This window comes from Papio anubis, chromosome 1 (assembly GCF_008728515.1).
Source record: "Papio anubis isolate 15944 chromosome 1, Panubis1.0, whole genome shotgun sequence".
Taxonomy (NCBI): domain Eukaryota; kingdom Metazoa; phylum Chordata; class Mammalia; order Primates; family Cercopithecidae; genus Papio; species Papio anubis.
The window spans coordinates 86,835,675-86,854,905 of record NC_044976.1 but is presented as its reverse complement, the minus strand read 5'-3'; the positions used below and the strand labels follow the sequence as shown (position 1 = coordinate 86,854,905).

Here is a 19,231-nt window from a genome sequence, read left to right as displayed (position 1 = left end):
CTCATCTCACCCTGTGCAGCTTTTAGTCATCCTTCATGCTTGGCTCAAGTCTAGCATTCTTAGGGAGGCTTCCAAGAGCATTCCCAGCTTCTAGTCTCTCCCCAGTGTAACTTCTCAGCCCTTCTTACTGCGCTGCTCATGTGGCACCTGCCAACCTAACTGACCCAATCCCTGTAGCCTTTGGGACTTCCTTCTACTGTGAGTAGTATTTTGAGTGTGAGCTCTCTCTCTTTCTCTCATTTATACATTTGTAAGACATTTGGAAAAAAAGTTATAGGAAAGCACTATGTAAACTACTACCCCCAAATGACACAATTTACCATTTAAAAAATACTGGCTTTAAGTATTTTTCTTTATATAAAGAATTAGCTCCCTACTGATCAAGTTGAAGTCTACTTTATACACTTTTCAATTCCACTTGCCTCCTGCCTCCCCTGTGGCAACAACTAATTTGAATTTGGTGCCTAACCTTCAAGTCTATGTTTTTCATTTTTTGTTATATATTCTCATATTTGTGATACAAAATGACATTTTGTAAGAGAACCGTGTAATTACTGCATTTGCATTTTGAAAACTTGTTTTTACTCAATTTTTAAAAGAGTAATATTAATACATTTAAATCTAATTTATTCATTTAAATTCATTTTAAGTGCTGTGTAGTATTCCATTTCATGAACATAAATATCTTATTTATCTAGTCCTCTTTTTATGGACATTCAGGTTTGTATATGAAACTTTTTTCACTGTATTGGTTTCCCCTTTACTATTAGACACTAAGTTCTCTGATTGAGAGACTGTGGGTTATGCTTCTTTGTGGTTAGGACTATGCCTGCAATTCAATAGGCATTTAATAAATGTATGCTGGGTGAACTGATGAAGCTAACTGGGGAAATGAAGGTCTTCAACTTTCAGAAGATGAACATGATTAGCAGGTAGAGGGTGACTGCAAGAATGTTAGCTAAAATAAGAGTTCTTTCTTGGGTTTATGGAGATGGGAAAGTAGGATAATAAAAAGCTCTTTGAAATGATACTGAGATGAGTATGGTCAAGCTAGTAAAATTTTTTGTTATGCTAATCATTTTTGTAAAAGACTAGTAATAGGAAATATATAAAATAATTAATTAAACTATGAGCAAAAATACTTATAAATGTGCTTAAGTGCATTGGGCGGGCTAGTACCGATTTATGACTGGACAGCAAAAATTCTATATTTATTTCTAACTAGGTCATCTCCATAATTCACCTTGGAGAGATCTAATTACCCTTGAATATTTGACCTTCAGTGTGTCAACATAAATATTTCCTCAACATGGCTTCATGGAGATATGGCAGCTGTGTTTGACAGAGATAACATTTTTCTTTAGAAATGTTAAGGGCTATGGTTTACTTCCTTAGTTTCAAGTCATCCCTTCTGACCCATTGCACTTTTTTGTTACTTTCTGAGTGTTGTCCAGAAGGAACTCACCCAATAATTAAGCTAGAGATGTGAGGTCAGGAGTTAGGTGTTGTTGCAAGGAAGAAATGAATTTATACTTGTTAAACCTCAGGATAATGTCTGGCATATAGAGCTCAATAACTGTTAGATACTACTCTTCTCATTTACATGTCTTATAGCAGAAATGTGAGGTAATTATTTTATAGGCTTTATTGTAAATCACCCAGGATAGGTCTAGAGCTCTTTATATCTTTCCAACCCAAGGTATGTTTTGTTTTGAGGTTCTGATGGGTGAAAGGTCAAGGGTTTCCACAATGGAGAGACATGAACTCCAAAGACCATCTCTCCATCAGGAACAATCAAAAAGCAGCAGCACGATTGGGCATTGATTAGATAATTAAAGTGAGGCTTTACACATTTCATATGTAGCTTCTCATGTTGTTGGTGATAATCTGATACCTACAGGACCATGCCCCATTCATCCATTTGCTTATTGATTTATTAATCCATTTAATAAATATTAAGCACTTACAAGGTGCCTGGGATAGTTCCCAGGTACTTGGAAGACATCAATGAACAAACAAAGAAAAAAAGATTCCTGCCCTCCTGTGGCTTACATTCTAGCATGAGGAGACAGAAAATAAGCAATAAATATAACAGGTAAGTTATGTACAACATTGGAAGGTGATAACCGCTATAGGACAAAAGGGTAAATCAGGCTCACAGGGATGAGGAATGCTTGGGGGGCAGTTTGCAGATTAAATAGGATGATCAGGATAGGATTCATTGGAAAGATGAGAACTGAGCAAAAACTTGAAGAAGGTGAGGGAGTTAGTCATGCAAATATATGCAGGCAGAAAGAGAGCTAGCACCAAAGCCATGCCTCTCATATTTGAGGTAAGGAGGCCTGTGTGACTGGAGCGGAGGGAGCAAAGTGGAGAGTAAGAGATGAAATCAGAAGAGTATGGAGGGCCAGATGATGTAAGGCCTCATGGGCTATTGTGAAGACTCTGGTGGTCCATCAGAGGATTTGAGTTAGTGTCTTTAAAAGACCACTCTGACTTCCGTGTTGATTACAAATTCTAAGGGAGCAAGGATAGAAGAAACAGAGAGACCTCTTAGAAAGCTATTACAGCTCTCCAGGGGAGAGACAGTAATGGTGCATAGCAGGAGGGTGGCATTAGACTTGAGAAGTGATTAAATTCTGATATATTTTTAACCTAGAGCCAATGTCCTAATGGATTAGATGTAGGATATGAGAGAAATAAAGGGGCCAAGGATGCGCCCAAATATTTCTTTTTTGGTAAAATATCTGAAAATATGGAGCTTCTATCAGCTGAACTAGTTGGATTAGGTTTGGGCAATAATGTCATGAGTCCTTTTTTTAGGGGTCTGCTAGTCATCTGGATGTGCAAGTCTTGAGTTCAGGAAAGTGTCTTGGCTAGAGACATAAATGTGAGAGTATTTGGCACATAGATGGAGTTTAAAGCCAAAGAGTTGGGTAAGATTAATAAGGAATTACGTTCAGATAGAGAATAGGACCCAAAACTCAGTACTTGAGGCACACCAACACTAAGTGAAGAGGAAGTAGTGAAGAGGAAGAACTAGCAAAGCAAACTGAGGAGTGATCAGTAGGTAGAGAAGTGTGTGAGTCACAGATGGTAAATGAAGAAAGTATATTAAGGAGGAGGTGATCAAATATGTCAAATGCTGAAGACAGGGCACATATAATGAGGAATAACAATTGACTACTGGGTTTAACTCTCAAAGTCACTTGGTGACCTTGATGGCAGTAGTTTCATTGGACGTGTGGAAGTAACAGCCTACTTGAAGTGGGTAAAGGGGAGAATGAAAAGAGATGAATTGTAGACAGCAAATGCACTAGTAGGTAAGACTAATCTCCTCAATGAAATTTGCTCTTCTCAAAAACTCCTCCATTAGCCTGCTAACGTGCCAAAAATATCAGTTAGGATTTTTTAACTTCCCTTTGGAGAGCCCTTATAATTCAGCCATTGAAAATGTAAACATTTTGGAATGGGTACCTCAAAGTTATTAACACAGATGCATGAATTTGTTTGCACTGAGCTACTGGGGTGGTGATAAAATTGTAGGATTTCAGAGCTATAAGGGATCTTAGATATGACATAACCAAACTCCTATTGTTACAGGTATATAGAGGAAAAAAGTGACCTGCTGAAGCTCGCATAATTGATGAATGATAGCAATGACACTAGAGTTCAGGACTTTTGTTATACTGCCTTTTCCACTGCACAATATTTATTCTTGGATTTGATTCCACATGTACGTAGGACAAGGGAAGACTCAGGAAATGTTAGGTAAATGTCTGTTAAGTAAATGAATGAATAAAGGAATGAATGAATTAACAGATGAGCAAAGACAAGAAAAGGTTTGAAATGTGTAGGAAAACCAGTTGAAGGCCCATGCGGCACAGAAATTTGGAGATTTGCTCTGAGATGCAAGGAGCGAAGAGAGCCAGGAAGAGGAATTAAAATAGTTGAGGGAACAATAAGTGAGAACTGCAGACTAATGGATGAGTGCTTTCTACCTTGAAAACATTGTAAGTGTTTAAAATTGTTTTAAAAATAAATTCAGTCAGATGTAGTGGCTCGAGCCTATAAACCCAGTGCTTTGGGAAGCTGAGGTGGGAGGATTGCTTGAGGCCAGGAGTTTGAGACTAGCCTGGGCAACATAGGGAGACCCTCATCTCTACAAAAAACCAAAAAAAATTAGCCAGGCATGATGGTGCGTGCCTGCAATCTTAGCTACTAGGGAGGCTGATGTGGGAGAATCACTTGAGCCCAGGAGTTCCAGCCTTCAGTGAGTTGTAATTGCAACATTGCACTCCAGCCTGGGCAACAGAGTGAGACCCTGCCTTAAAAAAAATGCAAACTGTTAATAAGAGTTAATGGAAGAAAGACTGAAGATCGAATAGCTCTTTTCTAGCTGGCATTTTTTTTTTTTCCATTCTTGCTGTTAACATAAGAAAATTACCAACTTGGTGGCAGCAGGTTTACAACTCCAGGAAAATAACCAGATACAAGAGGTTTCAACTTAATGGAGCTCTTACATGCTTGAATGACTCCTGGAACAAAAGAAAGCTATGCGTGATTGTTTAGGAAAAGTACAAGATAAACAAAGCATATGTTTTCTAACATCTACTGAAGATAATCTGATAGTCATGTTATACTGGTCTCTGCTCATTTTAGGGTTATGTGATGAAGATGACTTTAGTGGTTCTTAAGCTAGGCACGTAAATAAATAATGTTAAGACTCCACTTTAACTTATGCACCTCAATTTTTCATACATAGTTTCAGCTTTTCTTTTGGAAAGGAAAATACATGTTACTTGTTCTCTTGGAAACATTCCATCCTTTTTTATGCTTTTCCTTTCTCTTTTGAAAGATCCCCCTCACACCACATAAATGGAAATGTCCCTGAGATTCATTTGATTTCATGGATGGCAGAGTACTCATTTCAAATAACTTTGGGAGAACCAGATAAAATAGCTACACTATACTGCATTACCTGATTTAGTGCTGGGGACTGTTAGGGAACTAGATGGATGTGGGAAACTGAAATGGGAAACTCAAGTTAACTTTCACTTTAAGTTCAGTGCTTTGAATCCAGCAGAGTTCAGGGTAGTTAAAAGTTATCACTATCTGATTTGACTGTTCACTGTTCCAAGTGAAATAAGTGAGTTGTCTCTGTTTTGCTGGTAGTCAGGAAAATACTCCTATCACCTTGGTGCTAAATGGCAGTTCCTGAGCAGTATCTGCAGAGAACTGGCTGGAAAAGGTGACTTGTTCTTTCTTCCTTGCAGCCATTACTTTGTCAGGGTGAAGGCTTATTGGAGAAGCGTTGGGGGAATCTTACACCTCTGTTTATCAGGCTGTATCTATTCTTGGGAGAAAAAGAAGTCATCAATTTCCAAAGCTGTCAATCTGGTACCCCCAGCCACTACTAAAAGCCACTTCAATTTATTTCTTCAGTTTTTTTACACTTTGCAGAGTGTTTATTGTAAAGATGTATTAACCAGTAAGGTGCCTTTAAGATAAATTACATTTAACTTTGGAAAGGATAGCAGCTTTTGCAAAGGTGCCAATGGTGGTTTAAGTAGGAGAAGAAAGCAATAGTGCTTAACACTGCTAGGAGCGACATTATTTCCATTTCAACCTTTCTTTTTATTTCTTTTAGAATTTAGTTATAATTTCGTATTTACCTGTCTTCTCATTTGTTCTTTTTTCTTCATATTTAACTTTGTTTCTGCTTATTCACTCCTGCTTTTTTTTTAAATTTTATTTTTATTCTTTTGTTCCTCCTCCCTGATTTTTTCCCCACCCATAAGGAAGAAGCAGGCACTCATATAATAATATTGGATCTATCAGCTCATCTATGTAAGATTATAACCAGAGCAGGCTAGCATTCCCAGAGCAAGGACATAACCCTTGATCTTACTAGCTAGAATTAGTTGATTCCCCCTGGCTTCAAGTTGTTTACATGGAGTTCCAAGGGAAACTGAGTAGGGCCAGTGTCCCTTGGCAGCCAACACGAAGTTTGAGGCTGAGAGAAAAATGATGTTTTGTCCCTTTTCCTCTGCAAACCTAGGAATCATTCATGTTAAGTCTTACTGTTAAAGTGTAAATGAGCCCTTAAAAGTATTCTAGGCACAAAACCGTATTCTGCGGCCTGAGTCACGGCTGTGGCCTAAAGAGTTGTTATTATAGAGAATTCAGGAATAAGAGTCACCAAGAAAGTATGGTCATTCCCTAAGAACTATGGAGAGTATAGTGAAAAAACAGTTGCTTTTGTTGGCAAGAGGAACAATGTAAAATTAGAAAAAAAAATGATGTGTGTTTTGGCAAACAATTTTAGGTCTCTCATTTTATTTTTATTTTGAGATGGAGTCTCGCTCTATTACCCAGGCTGGAGTGCAATGACGTGATCTAGCTCATTGCAACCTCCGCCTCTCAGGTTCAAGACATTCTCCTGCCTCAGCCTCCTGAGTAGCTGGGATTACAGGTGCGCACCACCACACCTGGCTAATTTTTGTACTTTTAGTAGAGACGGAGTTTCACCATGTTGGTCAGGCTGGTCTCGAACTCCTGACCTTGTGATCTGCCGACCTTGACCTCCCAAAGTGCTGGCATGAGCCACTGCACCCAGCCAGGTCTCCCACTTTAAAAATGATAGAGAAATGAAAAGATGACACAAATATGTCCACATGACGTGTCTTGGGTATCAGTTGAATTCTGAGCGGTACCGATATATCAAGGTTGGGAGCACCAAACTGAGACATAGGCTAATGTCTGTAGTCCAAGGTTTATTTGAAGTTCTGAAGCATTTTTGCAAATTATTGGAAAACGGCCATATATGAAAAAGTAGAAGAAAACTTAAATATGGGCCGTTATTTTGGTTGTTCTTTATTTTGTTTTTCTTTACATTCTTAAGGAACTTCTGAAGAATTTTGTTTCTACTATTAATTATTTCTTCCTTATGTCCTGAATGTGCTTATGAAGCTTAGAAAATGTCCAAGGGCTACATCTCATAGTCATGACATTCAAGTCTTTTAACTATCTTATCCCTTAGGACTCCAAAACACCATCTGGTAGAGATTAGTTTCTTTAATGCCCCATGAACAAGCCTCAACCCTAGGATTTTAGCCCACCTGCTTAGAATCTCGACTTAACTATGCTTCAGAGATTTACATCTTCTAGTACTTTAGGTATCTGTTCAATACTTGCTTTCTCCAGTTGCACCAGAGTTTATATCCTCTAGATTGAAATAGCCAAGTCACTCCTGTGTTAGTTCAATGCCTGCCTTCCGCAGTTGTTCTAAGTCTCTCTTCTCTTTTTATGAATAATTATAGCATTTAATATTTATATCATTCATTAAATAAAAAATATATATCCTTACATTTTTACCAAGCAGTTTTATGTTACAGTAAAATGAACTCCCAAAGGCTGAAATGATGTCCTGTAAAATATCCATCAGACACCTCACCCCACCCTCAGTCTAACATAATTCTGGCTTCATGTTGATTTGGTGTTCAAAGAACATTTAATGAATAAGTGAATACATGGCACCTAGTCTCAGTTAAAACCTCAGCCCAGAACTGAGAGTAGGTGCCAAAATACTTCTCTCTCTTTTTCCTTCCTTTCTATTTTTTTCTCTCTCTCCTTCCTCTCTTCCTTCCTCTCTTCCTTCCTTCTCTCCTTCTCCTCCTCCCCTTCCTTCCTTCCTTCCTTCCTTCCCTTTCTTTTCCTTCTTTCCTTCCTTCCTTTCCCTTCCTTCCTTCCTTCCTTCCTTTCTTTCTTTCTTTCTTTCTTTCTTTCTTTCTTTCTTTCTTTCTTTCTTTCTTTCTTTCTTTCTTTCTTTCTTTCTTTCTTTTCTTTCTTTCTTTCTTTATCAATCTCTCTCTGTTTCTCCTTCCTTCCTTCTTTCCTTCCTTCCTTCCTTCCTTCCTTCTTTCCTTCCTTCCTTCTTCTTGGTCTTCATCTTTGTCTTCATCTTCCTCCTCCTCCTCCTTTTTTCTTTCTTTCTTTCTCTTTCTTTCTTTTCTTTCTTTTTTTCTCCCTCCTTCCTTCCTTCCTTCCTTCCTTCCTTCCTTCCTTCCTTCCTTCCTTCCTTCCTTCCTTCCTCCCTCCCTCTCTTTCTTTCTTTCTTTCTTTCTTTCTTTCTTTCTTTCTTTCTTTCTTTCTTTCTTTCTTTCTTTCTTTCTTTCTTTCTTTCTTTCTTTCTCTTTCTTTCTTTTCCTCTTTCTTCTTTCTTTCTTCTCCTCTTTCTTCTTTTTTAGATTTGGCTCTTTTCTATATATCTCTTTCTTCTTTTCAATTCATGATATTAATTTTTGGCCTAGTATTGTAATCGGGGTAACAGTTCAAAGCACATGGGAAGAAAATTATTCTACATCTTTTATTCATTAATTAAATGTTTTCTGCTCTGGACTTTAAAAGCTTCAGTGAATAAATGTAAAATCTACCTGAAAAACAATTAAGAACTCAAAGACCATTTAAGTGAGCCTGCAGTGATTTAGAATTTTTTTTTTTTTAATTATTATACTTTAAGTTCTAGGGTACATGTGTACAACGTGCAGGTTTGTTACATATGTATACCTGTGCCGTGTTTGTGTGCTGCAACCTTCAACTCATCAGCACCCATCAACTTGTCATTTACATCAGGTATAACTCCCAATGCCATCCCTCCCCTCTCCCCCCTCCCTATAATAGGTCCCAGTGTGTGATGTTCCCCTTCCAGAGTCCAAGTGATCTCATTGTTCAATTCCCACCTATGAGTGAGAACATGCGGTGTTTGGTTTTCTGTTCTTGCGATAGTTTGCTGAGAATGATGTTTTCCAGCTGCATCCATGTCCCTACAAAGGACACAAACTCATCCTTTTTTATGGCTGCATAGTATTCTATGGTGTATACGTGCCACATTTTCTTAATCCAGTCTGTCACTAATGGACATTTGGGTTGATTCCAAGTCTTTGCTATTGTGAATAGTGCCGCAATGAACATACGTGTGCATGTGTCTTTATAGCAGCATGATTTATAATTCTTTGGGTATATACCCAGTAATGGGATGGCTGGGTCATATGGTATTTCTAGTTCTAGATCCTTGAGGAATCGCCATACTGTTTTCCACAATGGTTGAACCAGTTTACAATCCCACCAACAGTGTAAAAGTGTTCCTATTTCTCCACATCCTCTCCAGCACCTGTTGTTTCCTAACTTTTTAATGATTGCCATTCTAACTGGTGTGAGATGGTATCTCATTGTGGTTTTGATTTGCATTTCTCTGATGGCGGGTGATTGATGAGCATTTTTCATGTGTCTGTTGACTGTATGCATGTCTTCTTTTGAGAAATGTCTGTTCATATCTCTTGCCCACTTTTTGATGGGGTTGTTTGTTTTTTTCTTGTAAATTTGTTTGAGTTCTTTGTAGGTTCTGGATATTAGCCCTTTGTCAGATGAGTAGATTGCAAAAATTTTCTCCCATTCTGTAGGTTGCCTGTTCACTCTGATGGTAGTTTCTTTTGCTGTGCAGAAGCTCTTTAGTTTAATTAGATCCCATTTGTCAATTATGGCTTTTGTTGCCGTTGCTTTTGGTGTTTTAGACATGAAGTCCTTGCCCATGCCTATGTCCTGAATGGTATTACCTAGGTTTTCTTCCAGGGTTTTTATGGTATTAGTTCTAACATTTAAGTCTCTAATGCATCTTGAATTAATTTTCATATAAGGAGTAAGGAAAGGATCCAGTTTCAGCTTTCTAATTATGGCTAGCCAATTTTCCCAGCACCATTTATTAAATAGGGAATCCTTTCCCCATTTCTTGTTTTTCTCATGCTTGTCAAAGATCAGATGGCTGTAGATATGTAGTATTATTTCTGAGGCCTCTGTTCTGTTCTATTGGTCTATATCTCTGTTTTGGTACCAGTACCATGCTGTTTTGGTTATTGTAGCCTTGTAGTATAGTTTGAAGTCAGGTAGCATGATGCCTCCAGCTTTGTTCTTTTGACTTAGGATTGTCTTGGCAATGTGGGCTCTTTTGTGGTTACATATGAACTTTAAAGTAGTTTTTTCCAATTCTGTGAAGAAAGTCATTGGTAGCTTGATGGGGATGGCACTGAATCTATAAATTACCTTGGGCCATATGGCCATTTTCATGATATTGATTCTTCCTATCCATGAGCATGGTATGTTCTTCCATTTGTTTGTGTCCTCTTTTATTTCACTGAGCAGTGGTTTGTAGTTCTCCTTGAAGAGGTCCTTTACATCCCTTGTAAGTTGGATTCCTAGGTATTTCATTCTCTTTGAAGCATTTGTGAATATAATTTCATTCCTGATTTGGCTCTCTGTTTGTCTGTTACTGGTGTATAAGAATGCTTGTGATTTTTGCACATTAATTTTGTATCCTGAGACCTTGCTGAAGTTGCTTATCAGCTTAAGGAGATTTTGGGCTGAGGTGATGGGATTTTCTAAATATACAATCATGTCATCTGCAAACAGGGACAATTTGACTTCTTCTTTCCTAACTGAATACATTGATTTCTTTCTCTTGCCTGATTGCCCTAGCCAGAACTTCCAACACTATGTTGAATAGGAGTGGTGAGAGAAGGCATCCCTGTCTTGTGCCAGTTTTCAAAGGGAATGCTTCCAGTTTTTGCCCATTCAGTATGATATTGGCTGTGGGTTTGTCATAAATAGCTCTTATCATTTTGAGATACGTTCCATCAATACCGAATTTATTGAGAGTTTTTAACATGAAGGGCTGTTGAATTTTGTCAAAGGCCTTTTCTGCATCTATTGAGATAATCATGTGGTTTTTGTCTTTGGTTCTGTTTATATGCTGGATTACGTTTATTGATTTGCATATGTTGAACCAACCTTGCATCCCAGGGATGAAGCCCACTTGATCATGGTGGATAAGCTTTTTGATGTGCTGCTGGATTTGGTTTGCCAGTATTTTGTTGAGGATTTTTGCATCAATGTTCATCAGGGATATTGGTCTAAAATTCTCTTTTTTTGTTGTGTCTCTGCCAGGCTTTGGTATCAGGATGATGTTGGCCTCATAAAATGAGTTAGGGAGGATTCCCTCTTTTTCTATTGATTGGAATACTTTCAGAAGGAATGGTACCAGCTCCTCCTTGTACCTCTGGTAGAATTCAGCTGTGAATCCATCTGGTCCTGGACTTTTTTTCGTTGGTAGGCTATTAATTATTGCCTCAATTTCAGAGCCTGCTATTGGTCTATTCAGGGATTCAACTTCTTCCTGGTTTAATCTTGGAAGAGTGTAAGTGTCCAGGAAATTATCCATTTCTTCTAGATTTTCTAGTTTATTTGCGTAGAGGTGTTTATAGTATTCTCTGATGGTAGTTTGTATTTCTGTGGGGTCGGTGGTGATATCCCCTTTATCATTTTTTATTGCGTCTATTTGATTCTTCTCTCTTTTCTTCTTTATTAATCTTGCTAGCGGTCTGTCAATTTTGTTGATCTTTTCAAAAAACCAACTCCTGGATTCATTGATTTTTTGGAGGGTTTTTTGTGTCTCTATCTCCTTCAATTCTGCTCTGATCTTAGTTATTTCTTGCCTTCTGCTAGCTTTTGAATGCGTTTGCTCTTGCTTCTCTAGTTCTTTTAATTGTGATGTTAGAGTGTCAATTTTAGATCTTTCCTGCTTTCCCTTGTGGGCATTTAGTGCTATAAATTTCCCTCTACACACTGCTTTAAATGTGTCCCAGAGATTCTGGTATGTTGTATCTTTGTTCTCATTGGTTTCAAAGAACATCTTTATTTCTGCCTTCATTTCGTTATGTACCCAGTAGTCATTCAGGAGCAGGTTGTTCAGTTTCCATGTAGTTGAGCGGTTTTGATTGAGTTTCTTAGTCCTGAGTTCTAGTTTGATTGCACTGTGGTCTGAGAGACAGTTTGTTATAATTTCTGTTCTTGTACATTTGCTGAGGAGTGCTTTACTTCCAATTATGTGGTCAATTTTGGAGTAAGTGCGATGTGGTGCTGAGAAGAATGTATATTCTGTTGATTTAGGGTGGAGAGTTCTGTAGATGTGTATTAGGTTCGCATAGTGCAGAGTTGAGTTCAATTCCTGGATATCCTTGTTAACTTTCTGTCTTGTTGATTTGTCTAATGTTGACAGTGGGGTGTTGAAGTCTCCTATTATTATTGTATGGGAGTCTAAGTCTCTTTGTAAGTCTCTAAGGACTTGCTTTATGAATCTGGGTGCTCCTGTATTGGGTGCATATATATTTAGGATAGTTAGCTCTTCCTGTTGAATTGATCCCTTTACCATTATGTAATGGCCTTCTTTGTCTCTTGATCTTTGATGGTTTAAAGTCTGTTTTATCAGATACTAGGATTGCAACCCTTGCTTTTTTTGTTCTCCATTTGCTTGGTAAATCTTCCTCCATCCCTTTATTTTGAGCCTATGTGTGTCTGTGCATGTGAGATGGGTCTCCTGAAGACTCACCCAGACTGATGGGTCTTGACTCTTTATCCAATTTGCCAGTCTGTGTCTTTTAATTGAAGCATTTAGTTCATTTACATTTAAGGTTAATATTGTTATGTGTGAACTTGATCCTGTCATTGTGATATTAGCTGGTTATTTTGCTCGTTAGTTGATGCAGCTTATTCCTAGCATCGATGCTCTTTACATTTTGACATGTTTTTGTAATGGCTGGTACCGGTTGTTCCTTTCCATGTTTAGTGCTTCCTTCAGGGTCTCTTGTAGGGCAGGCCTGGTGGTGACAAAATCTCTCAGCATTTGCTTGTCTGTAAAGGATTTTATTTCTCCTTCACTTATGAAACTTAGTTTGGCTGGATATGAAATTCTGGGTTGAAAATTCTTTTCTTTAAGAATGTTGAATATTGGCCCCCAATCTCTTCTGGCTTGGAGAGTTTCTGCTGAGAGATCTGCTGTTAGTCTGATGGGCTTCTCTTTGTGGGTAACCTGACCTTTCTCTCTGGCTGCCCTTAACATTTTTTCCTTCATTTCAACTTTGGTGAATCTGACAATTATGTGTCTTGGAGTTGCTCTTCTTGAGGAGTATCTTTGTGGCGTTCTCTGTATTTCCTGAATTTGAATGTTGGCCTGCCTTACTAGGTTGTGGAAGTTCTCCTGGATGATATCCTGAAGAGTGTTTTCCAACTTGGTTCCTTTTTCCCCCTCACTTTCAGGCACCCCAATCAGACGTAGATTTGGTCTTTCCCCATAATCCCATACTTCTTGAAGGCTGTGTTCATTTCATTTTCCTCTTTTTTCTTTAGACTTCTCTTCTCGCTTCATTTCATTCATTTGATCCTCAGTCGCTGATACTCTTTCTTCCAGTTGATCGAGTCGGTTACTGAAGCTTGTGCATTTGTCACGTATTTCTCGTGTCATGGTTTTTATCTCTGTCAGTTCATTTATGGCCTTCTCTGCATTGATTATTCTAGTTATCCATTCTTCCATTCTTTTTTCAAGATTTTTAGTTTCTTTGTGCTGGGTATGTAATTCCTCCTTTATCTCTGAGAAGTTTGATGGACTGAAGCCGTCTTCTCTCAACTCGTCAAAGTCATTCTCCGTCCAACTTTGATCCGTTGCTGGCGATGAGCTGCGTTCCTTTGGAGGGGGAGATGCGCTCTTATTTTTTGAATTTCCAGCTTTTCTGCCCTGCTTTTTCCCCATCTTTGTGGTTTTATCTGCCTTTGGTCTTTGATGATGGTGACGTACTGATGGGGTTTTGGTGTGGGTGTCCTTTCTGTTTGTTAGTTTTCCTTCTCACAGTCAGGACCCTCAGCTGTAGGTCTGTTGGAGATTGCTTGAGGTCCACTCCAGACCCTGTTTGCCTGGGTATCAGCGGTAGAGGCTGCAGAAGATAGAATATTACTGAACAGTGAGTGTTCCTGTCTGAGTCTTGCTCTGAAAGCTTTGTCTCAGGGGTGTACCCCACCATGTGAGGTGTGAGATGTCGATCTGCACCTAGTGGGGGATGTCTCCCAGTTAGGCTACTCAGGGGTCAGGGACCCACTTGAGCAGGCAGTCTGTCCATTCTCAGATCTCAACCTCCATGTTGGGAGATCCACTGCTTTATTCAAAGCTGTCAGACAGGGTCATTTGCATCTGAAGAGGTTTCTGCTGCTTTTTGTTTAGCTATGCCCTGTCCCCAGAGGTGGAGTCTACAGAGACAGGCAGGTCTCTTTGAGCTGCTGTGGGCTCCACCCAGTTCGAGCTTCCCAGCGGCTTTGTTTACCTGCTTAAGCCTCAGCAATGGCGGGCGCCCCTCCCCCAGCCTTGCTGCTGCCTTGCCCTTAGATCGTAGACTGCTGTGCTAGCAATGAGGGAGGCTCCGTGGGCATGGGACCTTCTGGGCCAGGTGTGGGATATAATCTCCTAGTGTGCCGTTTGCTAAGACCCTTGGTAAAGCGCAGTATTAGGGTGGGAGTTACCTGATTTTCCAGGTGTTGTGTGTCTCAGTTCCCCTGGCTAGGAAAAGGGATTCCCTTTCCCCTTGGGCTTCCCAGGTGAGACAATGCCTCGCCCTGCTTCAGCTCTCGCTGGTTGGGCTGCACCAGCTGACCAGCACTGATTGTCTGGCACTCCCCAGTGAGATGAACCTGGTACTTCAGTTGAAAATGCAGAAATCACCCGTCTTCTGTGTCAGTCACGCTGGGAGCTAGAGACTGGAGCTGTTCCTACTTGGCCATCTTGCTTCGGGATAATTTTTTTTTTTTTTTTAATGTTCATCTTTACTTAGCAGTGCTCAGGTGAGAAAGAGGAATAGAAAAGTTATGAAAAGTTACTTGATCTAGGAGAAAGAACACACACCTTAGAAGATAGTAAGAGGTGAATCACATTTTAGTATTATATTTAATATTATTTTCAAGCCTCTACATTAGGTATATTAAGTATTTACATGAACACATCAACCTATGAGGGAGGTGTAATTAATCTTATTCTACAAAAGCAAATTAGTTAGTTTGACTCCCAAAATCCACACTCATTTTAGTCTATCATAGTCAAAGCTATATCATAATTTCTGTGGGAATCGACTGGACACAGGCTTCACTCCGGCCTTCTGAATTTACTAACTTGTACCTGATTATCCTGTTGTATTTGTTCACACTTTGCCAGAGGGAACTTCTATGAAATTCTGCTATCATAGGCCAAAAATCAGAAGAGAAATAAGATATTAGAGTAATTCTTAAGGTTGGCGATAATAACTAGGTAGTGGGACAATATAAATTAAACATGATACAAACTTTGAGGAAATCAAATTAAGGTTCCAACACTACCTTGGGAACACTGGATAATCTCTGCTTGGGCTTGGCTAATATTTGCTCATTTCCTGACTTTATATTTAATCTGATAAGTAAGTTTTGTGGGGAAAGTTCTTACTTAGGAGGTTCATTCTGTGAACCTCTTCTCGGTGAAGTTTAGGAAAGTCTTCTTCAAAAATATTACTATTTCTGCAGTTCTGAAAACTTGATTTATCTGGCCAAAATCTTGATCTAGTCAAAACATCAGTCTATTTGGGCTTCATTTTTGTGGGGGGAATTTTAATCAGTTTTGTGTAAAAGCATACTGGCCATAATGGGCTTCATTGTTAGATGTCCTGGAGGGGGTGGTGAGAAATATATTATTTTCTGTTTTCATGTTGGTCTTTCATTTCTTTGTCTGCAAATTGAGGAACGTAGACCATGTAAGTGTTTTTTGAACCTTTTTGGGGCCAGGCCCTCCTTTTAGAAAGTGATAGAATCTATTCTCAGAAAAATGCACATACTTGCAGTTTCAGGAGGTTCACACACTACCTAGGGGACTTCTAGGAGGCCAGGGACTCCTGGTTGAGAATACCTGGACTAAAATGATCTCTTGGGTCCCTTATACTTAAAATATTCTATTATTCCACATTTTATGTGATGATTTGGTTGATTGTCGTGATGCTAGTAAAAATGAGATATGAACTATTTAGGTAGATTTAACTTTTGTAGCTATAAATGACAAAGTGTCATCTAATAGTTTTCTTCTTTTTTAAAAAACAGTCTTTCTGAACCTTGTCTGCTCTTTAGAAACACCTGGGGAGCTTTTAAAAATCCCAGTGCCTGGCCACACCCCAGATCACTTAAATCAGAATCTCTGGGGGTAGGTCCCAGATACCAGTTTATTAAAGCTCCCCAGGTGGTCCCACTGTGGAGCCAGGTTGAAAGTCAGTGCTCTAGCATGATTAAAACAGCTTCAGAAGTTCCAGATAACAGAAACATCAACCACCAGCTGAAGATGAAAGGACATTCCATTCTTTTGCTGCTTTCAAATGTCTGGTATTGAACCCTGTATTTCCAGCTCAAAATAAGGGTTTAAAAACTCCTGTATCTAATCATGCCTTTAAATGTGCCACTCTCTTAGGTAAGCTGGGCAAGAGTTACAAATATAGAATGGTGTTCCTGGTACTGTGTGGATGTGGGAAGGGCTATATTAGGTAGGACATGCCCTGCTTTGCCACAGCACACATCATAAAAGATTCGTTTTCAACATAAGAACAATTACCATTGTCATATTCCAAACTGTGTGCAAATTGTTTTATTATAAACTCACTGTTGGTCCCTATTTAACTGGAAAATCATTCACTCTAAATTTATCTACTCTCTCTGTATGGCATTGACATTTGTTGGCAATGCCAGGCTTGCTTCACTTATAAGAAAGAGATTTTATGAAAAACAGGCGATGCTGTCTTCTGACTGATTAATAATATCTAGAGGATCTTTGGAACCTTCTTGCATGTTAACTCTTCCTGCTGTCTTGCTAATTTTGACTTTTTATTGAACTCAGAGACACAAACAGTGGTTTTCATGAAATGGAGCAGTAAAAGCATTCTTCATCAGACCAGCTCTCCAAAGTAAGAATGTTCCCTGCCAAAGCCTGGAGATGAGAAATGAGATGTATAATGAAAAGTTGTTTGTTTTCTGGAGTTTACAAGTCAATTTGGGATACTTCATCAGCCAAGTTTTTATCTCTGTACTAGGCAACCATTACATGTTTTCAATTTGAAAAAATGTCCATTTTTGCTTTCCATGGCATCTGTGCTATATTCAAACCACTCTGCAATTTCATGCAGACAAAGACTTTCCAAGTCACATGGGTCTATTCGAGTAATAGGAGTCCATTAAGAATGAACAGAGACAACCTGTGTTACAGTGATTTCTCCCTTCGTGAGTTTTGCAATTTCCCTACCAAGCTTTGGTGTTTGAAGATGACATTTTGAAAATTGGATTTAACTACCTGAAAACTTGCTGGCAACCAATTAGTAGCCTGGAAGGACCTCACTGACTCATGACTGTCTGTTTATCACTTCTTTTAGGGGAAGGATAAACCTAAGGGGGAATGCCTGATTTATAGACATCTTTTTGTTATTTTCCTTAGAAATGCCATTCAAATCCAGAGCTAAGGGAAAAGTCAGATATGAATCCTTGGAGTCCTTAAGTGGCACAATCTGAGTGTAAATTTCATGGCACCAGCCAGGCCTCCAGATCTCATTGGTAACTGTTGCTAACCCAAATATTGTCACTGAGAAAAGGACACCCATTAATAATTACTATTCCAAACACATGAAAGCACCTGGGAAATATTCACTTCAGACATGGTACTTTTGACTACAAAGCACGATGGTATACACATGTATGTGTAATTGTTTCTTACATATGTTAAACATTTGAAAACTCACTACAATTTATGTTTCCCAGTCTTTCTAGAAACTAGAAGAAATAACCCAGCAATTAAAAGGAAATCTAGGTTAACTGACTTGCCAAAGGGCTGACTTTTGATAGCTATTATTCACCAGAAAACAAAACACTGGCTATTGTGTGGGCTTTGCTAGCAGCATGGCATGTAGTAGGCTTTACTATTAATAATAAACATTGAATAAAATGGATGGATGAAAGTATCCGCAATTATACGGGAACATAAGAATCAAATTTTGAATAGATTGTATGTGCTTTCTTTTCTCTTAATATGTATAAAATTGATATCAAAGCTTATAATTATTACTAAAAGCTTTTGTTATGAAATGATTGCCCCATCTACTCAGGTTACTTTTAATATTGTCTTTGTCCATGCAGCTATGGCAACATCTTTGGTATCTATACCTCATGCCTTGATTTCACCTTCTGCAGTGGGTCTTCAAGCTGCATCATTCATAATAGAAATCATCTGAGGGCACAGACAGTCTTGGAATGAGATTATATTTGCTACCTCCTTCTGTTATGGACTGAGTTTATTTTAAAACTTCTTTGTTGAAATCCTAACCCTCAGTATCTCAGAATGTGACTATATGGCGATAGGAAGAGGTAACTGAGTTAAAATGAGGTATTCGGATCGGCTCTAATCCAATATGACTGGTGTCCTTTGAAAAAGAAGAAATTTAGACACAGACATGTACAGAGGGAAGACCATGTGAAGACTCAGGGAGAAGGCAGTCATCTGCAAGCCAAGGAGAAGAGCCCCAGAAGAAACCAACTCTACTGACACCTTGATCTCAGATGTTTAGCCTCCAGAATTATAAGCAAATAAATTTCTGTTGTTTAATCCACCCAGTCTGTGGTACTGTGTTATGGCAACTCTAGCAAACTTATATACCATTTTTGTTTTTCTAAATTCGTACACTTCTTTCCCAAATATCACTAGCCCTTGAAAGTTTGAAATATGTCCTAAGCTTCATGTTATATGCAAAACGTAAAGTTTGTTTGCTTTCTCTGCACCTCCTAGACCACTAATAAATCTGACCACGTGATTTTTCCCAGACTATCTCCTTCTCTGATATTAACAGCTGCATATTTCCTAGTTTTTGCAACATACCAAATAGGAGAACTTTCAGGAAGTTCCTATAAATCAGTAAGGGTTTATTCATCATATTCTTAGCTAAGTCATCTGAAGAAGATTTTCTATCTATGGCATGTATCTGTATCATTTAAAATGGAACTTGTGCAGAAAACATCAATAGATCTAGGTTCATTTAAACTGTGGATATGCATGCATAAACACACACACACACACACATTTATTTTTACCTTTCTTCAGCTTGCCCAGTCTAACACTCCATAGCAATGCAGAAATACAAAGACTGAAACAGAAAAATGATTACAATTTTGTATTTGGCATAGGATGAGAGTGTCCACTGAGATTCACCTTTAGGGTGGGGAAAATCATGGTCAGCCTAGTAGAGTAAGCAGCTAGGAAGGTAATGAATTGCTAAGGAGGCACCTCAAGTCTTCCATATCTCTCCTTAATTCG

General features: G+C 38.7%; 1 long non-coding RNA gene across 3 annotated transcripts in view; it reads left to right on the top strand.

Moving 5' to 3' along the window:
* The window catches only part of LOC103881361, a 106,461-nt gene that overhangs the window by 47,095 nt on the left and 40,135 nt on the right, over positions 1-19,231 (top strand). Inside the window, exon 11 of one of the 3 annotated variants that reach the window (XR_004176088.1) lies at positions 3,604-3,771. The exons of the other annotated variants lie outside the window; for them this stretch is intronic. This is a non-coding gene — a long non-coding RNA (uncharacterized LOC103881361). The remainder of the gene's footprint in view (positions 1-3,603; positions 3,772-19,231) is intronic. 3 annotated transcript variants of the gene reach the window in all.